A 9,149-nucleotide genomic window follows, 5' to 3' on the forward strand; every position below is an offset into this window, starting at 1 on the left:
TATTAGGCAAAGTCACAAATCAAATGTGCCAAAATTACCGTTATTTGTGCTAAAATGGTCAATAGGTGATGAAACTGATCGAGCTTTTCAGAACCATAAATGCAGTGGTTTACACAAAGATTTGCAGCGGTGAGCTCCACCAGACAGAATTAACCCTAACCTCTTGAAAAAACCTTGTTTGATGGGCATTTGGAAGACGATGTCTACAGCCGATTGGAGTCCCATACTTGCAGACTCTTGGACCAAATGCCATGTTTCAAAAGGACAACGCTCGCCCCCATCGAGCCCGACTGGTGACTGGCTACAACCTGAATAATGTTGGGGTCCACCCGATGGATTGGCCCGCTAACAGTCCAGACCTGAATCACATGGAACATCTGTGGGACCAGCTTGGTCTTGCTGTCCGCACCAGAACCACCGACACGTCAACTGTGGCTGACCTAACCAGGTTCCCTAATGAAGAATGGAACACCATCCCTCAGCAGCGCATCACAAGACTTGTGTGCAGCATGAGAAGAAGGTGCCAGGCTGTCACCAACGCCTTCGGATCATCCACTCTACTAAACTTCTTGTATCAATAAAGTGTATTAAAAATGTTCTTGCTCTATACCAAACTTCTTGTCCCAATAAAGTGGATTAAGATCAGTATACGTTGTCTTGCTTGTTTGAAATACAGTGTCAAATTGATTGCTCACACAGTAACACGAAATTGCTAAATTTGGCACATTTGATTTTTGACTTCGTCTCATTCTCATTAACGTGGTCAAGTCCAGCAACATGTAATCGTTGCAAACGTGGTATCATTTTAAAGAGGAACAGTTCAGCTTTGCATTGATATATACCATATACAAAGAGAGTATTAAATAATAACAAATAAACTGGATTGAAAAAAGTTTCCTTACTTTTTGTGAGCAGTTTATATTGACCTTGACTGTTCTAACTTCTTAAACCTGATGGGGGTGCAAAGTGAGTACAAAACAATTGCACCCAAAGGGCTTGTCCGGGAATTGAAGCCGGGACCTCTCGCACCCGAAGCGAGAATCATGCCACTAGACCAACAAGCCGATGTATATTGACCTTGACTGTTCTCTTTTTTTCTAACCTGATGGGGGTGCAAAGTGAGTACAAAACAATTGTACACTGAAAGGGCTTGTCCGGGAATTGAACCCGGGACCTCTCGCACCCTAAGCGAGAATCATGCCACTAGACCAACAAGCCGATGTATATTGAGTCTGACCTTGACTGTTCTAATTTCTCTAACCTGATGGGGGTGCAAAGTGAGTACAAAAAAAACAATTACACTCAAAGGGCTTGTCCGGGAATTGAACCCGGGACCTCTCGCACCCTAAGCGAGAATCATGCCACTAGACCAACAAGCCGATGTATATTGACCTTGACTGTTCTCTTTTTTTCTAACCTGATGGGGGTGCAAAGTGAGTACAAAAGAATTGTACACTCAAAGGGCTTGTCCGGGAATTGAACCCGGGACCTCTCGCACCCGAAGCGAGAATCATGCCAATAGACCAACAACCCGATGTATATTGACATTGACTGTTCTCATTTCTCTAACCTGATGGGGGTAATAAAGTGAGTACAAAACAATTGCACTCAAGGGCTTGTCCGGGAATTGAACCCGGGACCTCTCGCACCCTAAACGAAACCATGCCACTAGACCAACAAGCCGATGTATTTTGACTTTGACTGTTCTCTTTTCTTATACCTGATGGGGGTGCAAAGTGAGTACAAAACAATTGAACCCAAAGGGCTTGTCCGGGAATTGAACCCGGGACCTCTCGCACCCGAAGCGAGAATCATGCCACTAGACTAACAAGCCGATGTATATTGACCTTGACTGTTCTCTTTTCTCTTACCTGATGGGGGTGCAAAGTGAGTACAAAAACAATTGTACACTCAACGGGCTTGTCCGGGAATTGAACCCGTGAGCTCTCGCACCCTAAGCGAGAATCATGCCACTAGACCAACAAGCCGATGTATATTGACATTGACTGTTCTCATTTCTCTAACCTGATTGGGGTAATAAAGTGAGTACAAAACAATTGCACTCAAAGGGCTTGTCCGGGAATTGAACCCGGGACCTCTCGCACCCTAAGCGAGAATCATGCCACTAGACCAACAAGCCGATGTATTTCGACCTTGACTGTTCTAATTTCTCTTCCTGATGGGGTGCAAAAGTGAGTAAAAACCATTGAACCCAAAGGGCTTGTCCGGGAATTGAACCCGGGACCTCTTGCACCCAAAGCGAGAATCATGCCACTAGACCAACAAGCCGATGACTATTGACCTTGACTGTTCTCTTTTCTCTTACCTGATGGCAGTGCAAAGTGAGTACAAACACAATAGACACTCAACGGGCTTGTCCGGGAATTGAACCCGGGACCTCTCGCACCTGAAGCGAGAATCATGCCACTAGACTAACCAGCCGATGTATATTGACATTGACTGTTCTCTTTTCTCTTACCTGATGGGGGTGCAAAGTGAGTACAAAAACAATTGTACACTCAACGGGCTTGTCCGGGAATTGAACCCGGGACCTCTCGCATCCGAAGCGAGAATCATGCCACTAGACCAACAAGCCGATGTATGTTGACCTTGACTGTTCTCTTTTCTCTTACCTGATGGGGGTGCAAAGTGAGTACAAAAACAATTGTACACTCAACGGGCTTGTCCGGGAATTGAACCCGGGACCTCTCGCACCCTAAGCGAGAATCATGCCACTAGACCAACAAGCCGATGTATATTGACCTTGACTGTTCTCTTTTCTCTTACCTGATGGGGGTGCAAAGTGAGTACAAAAACAATTGTACACTCAACGGGCTTGTCCGGGAATTGAACCCGGGACCTCTCGCACCCTAAGCGAGAATCATGCCACTAGACCAACAAGCCGATGTATATTGAGTCTGACCTTGACTGTTCTAATTTCTCTAACCTGATGGGGGTGCAAAGTGAGTACAAAAACAATTGTACACTCAACGGGCTTGTCCGGGAATTGAACCCGTGAGCTCTCGCACCCTAAGCGAGAATCATGCCACTAGACCAACAAGCCGATGTATATTGACATTGACTGTTCTCATTTCTCTAACCTGATTGGGGTAATAAAGTGAGTACAAAACAATTGCACTCAAAGGGCTTGTCCGGGAATTGAACCCGGGACCTCTCGCACCCTAAGCGAGAATCATGCCACTAGACCAACAAGCCGATGTATTTCGACCTTGACTGTTCTAATTTCTCTTCCTGATGGGGTGCAAAAGTGAGTAAAAACCATTGAACCCAAAGGGCTTGTCCGGGAATTGAACCCGGGACCTCTTGCACCCAAAGCGAGAATCATGCCACTAGACCAACAAGCCGATGACTATTGACCTTGACTGTTCTCTTTTCTCTTACCTGATGGCAGTGCAAAGTGAGTACAAACACAATAGACACTCAACGGGCTTGTCCGGGAATTGAACCCGGGACCTCTCGCACCTGAAGCGAGAATCATGCCACTAGACTAACCAGCCGATGTATATTGACATTGACTGTTCTCTTTTCTCTTACCTGATGGGGGTGCAAAGTGAGTACAAAAACAATTGTACACTCAACGGGCTTGTCCGGGAATTGAACCCGGGACCTCTCGCATCCGAAGCGAGAATCATGCCACTAGACCAACAAGCCGATGTATGTTGACCTTGACTGTTCTCTTTTCTCTTACCTGATGGGGGTGCAAAGTGAGTACAAAAACAATTGTACACTCAACGGGCTTGTCCGGGAATTGAACCCGGGACCTCTCGCACCCTAAGCGAGAATCATGCCACTAGACCAACAAGCCGATGTATATTGACCTTGACTGTTCTCTTTTCTCTTACCTGATGGGGGTGCAAAGTGAGTACAAAAACAATTGTACACTCAACGGGCTTGTCCGGGAATTGAACCCGGGACCTCTCGCACCCTAAGCGAGAATCATGCCACTAGACCAACAAGCCGATGTATATTGAGTCTGACCTTGACTGTTCTAATTTCTCTAACCTGATGGGGGTGCAAAGTGAGTAAAAAAAAAAGGGGGCACTCAAAGGGCTTGTCCGGGAATTGAACCCGTGAGCTCTCGCACCCAAAGCGAGAATCATGCCAATAGACCAACAAGCCGATGTATACTGACATTGACTGTTCTCATTTCTCTTACCTGATGGGGGTAATAAAGTGAGTACAAAACAATTGCACTCAAAGGGCTTGTCCGGGAATTGAACCCGGGACCTCTCGCACCCGAAGCGAGAATCATGCCACTAGACCAACAAGCCGATGTATATTGACCTTGACTGTTCTCTTTTTTTCTAACCTAATGGGGGTAATAAAGTGAGTACAAAACAATTGTACTCAAATGGCTTGTCCGGGAATTGAACCTGAGACCTCTCGCACCCAAAGCGAGAATCATGCCACTAGACCAACAAGCCGAAGTATATTGACTTTGACTGGTCTCATTTCTCTTACCTGATGGGAGTGCAAAGTGAGTACAAAACAATTGCACTCAAAGGGCTTGTCCGGGAATTAAACCCGGTACCTCTCGCACCCAAAGCGAGAATCATGCCACTAGACCAACAAGCCGATGTATTTTGACCTTGACTGTTCTCATTTCTCTAACCTGATGGGGGTGCAAAGTGAGTACAAAACAATTGTTAACTCATAGGGCTTGTCCGAGAATTGAACCCGGGACCTCTGCGAGAAACCTAAAGCATTTCAAGCAACAACATTTCAAGAGCAAGTTTTCAACCATGACCCATCTTCATACCATTTAATTTATGCGCAAGTTGTTTTCTTGTTTTTGAAACGCGGGAGACTCATGCTCGGTCTATTGTAGACTTGGTTCCAAGTCTTTAGTCGTCCTGATAGCCGCTACATTATTGGCTGTAAAAGCTCCCTCTTGCAATAAACCTCCGTCGTGAGATTGCGAGTTAGAGCACGTGTGATACCTAATAACGCAGGGGCATTTTTTTCGTGGCTGATGCAGAGGAATAACCACGATCTCATACTTGAAATCAAATCTAAGTCTATCGCTTTACCGGTACCGTTTGATCGCCTAACCCGAGGACCAACTGCCGGGCTGTGAAAGGGCGTCGGTCCATATAAGGACAATGGACAAGTCACTGTGTAGGTCAACAGTGTGTTGGTATTTCAGTCAAGAAACTCTGCTTCCTCACAAGGGGCGGACTTTTGCCGTTAACAGGGGTAAGAATGAGACCAGTGTCGGGGGAACTTCGTGGAAATAGCTGCGTGGAAATAGCTGCCCGAAAACCCCTCTCCCTTTGCACATACACAAGCTAGAATACGCCTGCGTGGGCCTCCTGTTGTCCCTCTTTTGTTTATACTCGAAACGTTTTTTTTTGCAACAGCTCCTATTGGTTTTGTATACGGTATCCGACTGTAAACCTTTCCCGAACCGTGGACTCTTTTGTACTTGTGTGATATAGGTTCCCTCTGGCACACATTGTACCGTTTTTTTGTTTTCGATTTCACATCGGCAGCTCTGAGTTTTATATCACATGTTTACTCTACATATACTAACAATAACATAATTTTACACATCGAGGTTACTGTGACTGATAAAGAAAACCAATTATGTAGGGGACTGCAAATACTGACATTTACATCTTGTTCGAGTATAAGCGAAATCAAAATCCAATGTCTAAAGACTTGCTTTATCATCATTGAAATTGTCCACACCAAATCAGCTGTACTTGTACAGTTAAATTATTCAAGTTGTAGTCCTCAAGTTTATTATAAGTAATAGCAACAAGAGAGCATAGTAAAGAATAATAATAAAAAAAATTAATTAACAAATAAAAAATAAATAAAATCTAACTTGGATGCTGAAATTTTCACAGGTTTTGGTTTTATTTTTATTTGTTAATTAAATTATTAAAAATTGCTTACGTGTGCTCCTCTCCCTCTCTGTGATGCTCATAACGCCCCGAAATCGGACCCCCCTCCCCCTTTCATTTGATATCTTGACTTTTTAGAATAAACATTTCCAAAGTAAAATGTTACATTTATGAGTTTTAAAATGTGATTACTTTTAAATTTTACACGCGGACAATATATTGGTTTTTACACTCACGTAAGATTATATTTAAAGGGAATACACGTTTGGGTATTGTCAAAGACCAGTCTTCTCACTTGCTGTATCCCATCATAAGCATGAAATAACAAACCTGTGAAAGTTTGAGCTAAATTGGTTATCGAAGTTGCGAGAAAATCATGAGAGAAAAAACACCCTAGTTGGACGAATTTGTGTGCTTTCAGATAGGAATAAAAGACTTCTGGCTAGAAGTCTTTTATTATTTTAGTGAGAAATTACCTCTTTCTCAAAAACTACGTTACTTCAGAGGGAGTCGTTTCCCACAATGTTTTATACTATTATCAGCTCTCCAATGCTTGTTACCAAGTCAGTTTTTAAGTTAATATTTGTTTGTTTTTAGTAATTACCAAACGTGTACTTCCCTTTAAAAGCAAAACCGCCAGTAATTGGCATAGCAAGAATACTAAAAGGGGGATTGTTTAAAAGACATTCAAACGAAAACAACAAATTTAATTTTAGTTGGCCAGAAGTGCCCTTAGAAAAGGGGATAAACCCCTTGTGCCCCGTAACTCACGTCACCTGTCGGTACCATTGCTCAATTTTTTTCATTTTGAAGATTTAAATAACCAAAACGAAATGTTCTACAACAACATTGTATTTAAATCAATTACCATTAGATGTTTGGACAACTGGCTGGTAATTAATGGTGAGAAACTGCCTGACCCGCCAGTAATTTATACATATTATAACACTGTTGTACCAAGAAAACTAGCATTGACAAACGTATATAGCGCCCTCAGTTCTGCAAGTATACCATTGCTGTTTAGCTCATTAAACTCGCAGGTTGACCAGAAAAACGATACTTCATGCTCAGAAATTGAGTTTTCCTGTCGGGACATCAAAGGGTACGACTGACTGTAAATTTGTGTCCTCTTCTTCGTATTATTAACTGGTGAACGTATCTATAGATCAAGACTGCCGAGATATGTTGCAGCTATCTATCACTGCTTCGGGGCTTAGATGGTTGGCCTACGATTTTGTGCAGTCAGTTACCGTACTTCCCACCGGATAATACTGTGACTTGGACATTAACAGCAAACGCTTTCATTCAACTCTCCCAATGAAAGATCCACATCTTGGTTAAATCTGCGCACATTAAGTTATTAAAGGGGATACCACATTATATCCAATCAAGTTCCGCGGACCTCCCAATTTTTTTTACGCCGGCAAAGGTGATCGTGGACAAAGTAACTACCGGAAAATAATTGTATGAATAATGTTTGACTGGTCATTCACTTTGAACAAGTTGGTATTTTATCGTGTATTTGTCTAGGGAAGTAAGGAACACGTTGACGAATGAGTGTATGGTCGTCAATGACAGACAATCAGGTCTGACCGCGACTGTTTGGCTTCAGTGTCCCTGATGGGTCTGAGAACGAGAAATATTCCCCGTCGACGTGCATGCCCAGACAGACACAGCTTTCCTTCCACCGGACTATCCCTGAAACTTAATTGTTGCACCTATTCGTCCGAAGCAATGGACCGAGGGTCTCTAGCCTTTTCGATATTTAAATTCCCATGGTATCACCGAGACATGTGTATCAGGGAACTTCAGACAGCTTTAACTCTAGGCCTAGTTGCTTCTTTGTAACAACAGTCACTATCATAATTAAATAACAGCGTTTTATGGGGAATTTCTTGAATAGCATCGATTGTGTACGTCTGTGAATGCTCAGCCGATGTGAACAATTATATAATGATAGTCCAACTCTGAAACAGCTGTTTTCAGAGATTAAATTGTTTTCTACAACATGACTAATGTTTCAGACAATAATGTTATAAAAGGAACCTGAACCTCTGACGCGACCTTTGACGCCACATAGTGTGGTTTGCATTTCCTAAAACTGTATCTTCAAAGAACTTCATTTACGCTTTAAAGGCACTGGACACTATTCGTAATTATCTCCAACAGTTGTTATCATACAAACTTACTTGGCAACGAACATTAGAGAGCTGTTGATAGTATAGAACATTTTGAGGAACAGCTCCCTCTGAAGTTGCGTAGTTTTGGAGAAGGGGTAATTTCTCACTCAAATGGATAGAAGACTTTCAGTTAACTTTTCTTAAGAAAGGCCAAGCGAACTATATGTTTTAGAGGATGCTGAGCTTATGTAATCCTTCGGTGTCTGTCTATTTGTAGCTCCGTCGGACACCAATGTGGATTACACATTCGGTAAAGCATCTGTAGAGGTAAATGTTATGTGTTTATGATTTGGTTAGCATTCACAAACTTGCGGTCCAACGACCGAATTACCTTCCGAATTTACGATTTTGAAAAACATTACAATTCCAAAAAATAGATAATCAAACATTTTTTACAAAAAGAGCAAATTTGCCCGAGGGCGTCGAAATATGCGTGAACATAAGCGCACTATTAAAAATGACAGCGATTGTGGCGACTTTTTTAAATATAGCAACATTGGAACCTTGTTCGTTAAACCTTTTCTCCACTATGGTCATTATATTTGTCATGCTTGGATACATATTATTAATGTTTATCCGAGTAACGTAAAGATTGATTACTAACCATCAACTAATCAAGATGAGGACTGAAGTCGGTGACCCCTGTACGTTTTTATATCAAGTTAATGACTTCTGAACGTTAGTTGATACATAGTTGAAGGTTATGCTTAAATGGTAGCAAAACATTGTAATAAATCAAGGATCGGTTCATCTTTTCGAGAGAGAGAGGAAAAGCAGCACTTCAAAGTTGATTTCGTACCTGCCCTTTAAGTAGAGCATTCCATCACCAAGTAGAATAAAGCACACTTTTGTCGCATTACATCATTATAGCATTTACAGCTTGTCGCCTGAATATGTTCAAATTCATTAAGTGCAGATTTCGAGTGCCAGAACTATTTACTTCCGAGACCATTTTCCAGGGGGCACCGAAACACGTGCTGTGTGTTTACAAGTGAGTCAAGCTAGCCGCAGCCCGTTGGGCTAATGATGTCATGTCCGGTAGTGCACCGGGAATGGGGTTTGCGCGGTGGTACCTCAGGAGCGGCCAGCCGAGGGCCAG

At 42.7% G+C, this 9,149-nt stretch overlaps 23 non-coding genes across 23 annotated transcripts; all 23 read right to left on the bottom strand.

The window, feature by feature from the left end:
* Positions 1 to 992: 992 nt before the first annotated feature.
* Positions 993 to 1,064, bottom strand: Trnap-cgg. The gene has a single exon. It is a non-coding gene; the product is annotated as a tRNA-Pro (tRNA).
* An 82-nt stretch (positions 1,065 to 1,146) lies between these two features.
* On the bottom strand, positions 1,147 to 1,218 carry Trnap-agg. The gene has a single exon. It is a non-coding gene; the product is annotated as a tRNA-Pro (tRNA).
* An 89-nt stretch (positions 1,219 to 1,307) lies between these two features.
* Trnap-agg lies at positions 1,308 to 1,379 on the bottom strand. Its single transcript has one exon. It is a non-coding gene; the product is annotated as a tRNA-Pro (tRNA).
* Positions 1,380 to 1,461: 82 nt separating this feature from the next.
* Trnap-cgg lies at positions 1,462 to 1,533 on the bottom strand. The gene has a single exon. It is a non-coding gene; the product is annotated as a tRNA-Pro (tRNA).
* Positions 1,534 to 1,762: 229 nt separating this feature from the next.
* Positions 1,763 to 1,834, bottom strand: Trnap-cgg. Its single transcript has one exon. It is a non-coding gene; the product is annotated as a tRNA-Pro (tRNA).
* An 82-nt stretch (positions 1,835 to 1,916) lies between these two features.
* On the bottom strand, positions 1,917 to 1,988 carry Trnap-agg. Its single transcript has one exon. It is a non-coding gene; the product is annotated as a tRNA-Pro (tRNA).
* An 80-nt stretch (positions 1,989 to 2,068) lies between these two features.
* Positions 2,069 to 2,140, bottom strand: Trnap-agg. Its single transcript has one exon. It is a non-coding gene; the product is annotated as a tRNA-Pro (tRNA).
* Positions 2,141 to 2,217: 77 nt separating this feature from the next.
* Positions 2,218 to 2,289, bottom strand: Trnap-ugg. The gene has a single exon. It is a non-coding gene; the product is annotated as a tRNA-Pro (tRNA).
* Positions 2,290 to 2,370: 81 nt separating this feature from the next.
* On the bottom strand, positions 2,371 to 2,442 carry Trnal-cag. Its single transcript has one exon. It is a non-coding gene; the product is annotated as a tRNA-Leu (tRNA).
* Positions 2,443 to 2,524: 82 nt separating this feature from the next.
* Trnap-cgg lies at positions 2,525 to 2,596 on the bottom strand. Its single transcript has one exon. It is a non-coding gene; the product is annotated as a tRNA-Pro (tRNA).
* An 82-nt stretch (positions 2,597 to 2,678) lies between these two features.
* Trnap-agg lies at positions 2,679 to 2,750 on the bottom strand. Its single transcript has one exon. It is a non-coding gene; the product is annotated as a tRNA-Pro (tRNA).
* An 82-nt stretch (positions 2,751 to 2,832) lies between these two features.
* Trnap-agg lies at positions 2,833 to 2,904 on the bottom strand. The gene has a single exon. It is a non-coding gene; the product is annotated as a tRNA-Pro (tRNA).
* An 88-nt stretch (positions 2,905 to 2,992) lies between these two features.
* Trnap-agg lies at positions 2,993 to 3,064 on the bottom strand. The gene has a single exon. It is a non-coding gene; the product is annotated as a tRNA-Pro (tRNA).
* An 80-nt stretch (positions 3,065 to 3,144) lies between these two features.
* Positions 3,145 to 3,216, bottom strand: Trnap-agg. Its single transcript has one exon. It is a non-coding gene; the product is annotated as a tRNA-Pro (tRNA).
* Positions 3,217 to 3,293: 77 nt separating this feature from the next.
* Trnap-ugg lies at positions 3,294 to 3,365 on the bottom strand. The gene has a single exon. It is a non-coding gene; the product is annotated as a tRNA-Pro (tRNA).
* An 81-nt stretch (positions 3,366 to 3,446) lies between these two features.
* Positions 3,447 to 3,518, bottom strand: Trnal-cag. Its single transcript has one exon. It is a non-coding gene; the product is annotated as a tRNA-Leu (tRNA).
* An 82-nt stretch (positions 3,519 to 3,600) lies between these two features.
* Trnap-cgg lies at positions 3,601 to 3,672 on the bottom strand. The gene has a single exon. It is a non-coding gene; the product is annotated as a tRNA-Pro (tRNA).
* Positions 3,673 to 3,754: 82 nt separating this feature from the next.
* Trnap-agg lies at positions 3,755 to 3,826 on the bottom strand. Its single transcript has one exon. It is a non-coding gene; the product is annotated as a tRNA-Pro (tRNA).
* An 82-nt stretch (positions 3,827 to 3,908) lies between these two features.
* On the bottom strand, positions 3,909 to 3,980 carry Trnap-agg. The gene has a single exon. It is a non-coding gene; the product is annotated as a tRNA-Pro (tRNA).
* An 88-nt stretch (positions 3,981 to 4,068) lies between these two features.
* Positions 4,069 to 4,140, bottom strand: Trnap-ugg. Its single transcript has one exon. It is a non-coding gene; the product is annotated as a tRNA-Pro (tRNA).
* Positions 4,141 to 4,220: 80 nt separating this feature from the next.
* Trnap-cgg lies at positions 4,221 to 4,292 on the bottom strand. Its single transcript has one exon. It is a non-coding gene; the product is annotated as a tRNA-Pro (tRNA).
* Positions 4,293 to 4,373: 81 nt separating this feature from the next.
* Positions 4,374 to 4,445, bottom strand: Trnap-ugg. Its single transcript has one exon. It is a non-coding gene; the product is annotated as a tRNA-Pro (tRNA).
* A 79-nt stretch (positions 4,446 to 4,524) lies between these two features.
* On the bottom strand, positions 4,525 to 4,596 carry Trnap-ugg. The gene has a single exon. It is a non-coding gene; the product is annotated as a tRNA-Pro (tRNA).
* Between the last annotated feature and the right edge of the window lie 4,553 nt (positions 4,597 to 9,149).

This window comes from Asterias rubens, chromosome 20, assembly GCF_902459465.1.
Source record: "Asterias rubens chromosome 20, eAstRub1.3, whole genome shotgun sequence".
NCBI classification, from domain to species: Eukaryota; Metazoa; Echinodermata; class Asteroidea; order Forcipulatida; family Asteriidae; genus Asterias; species Asterias rubens.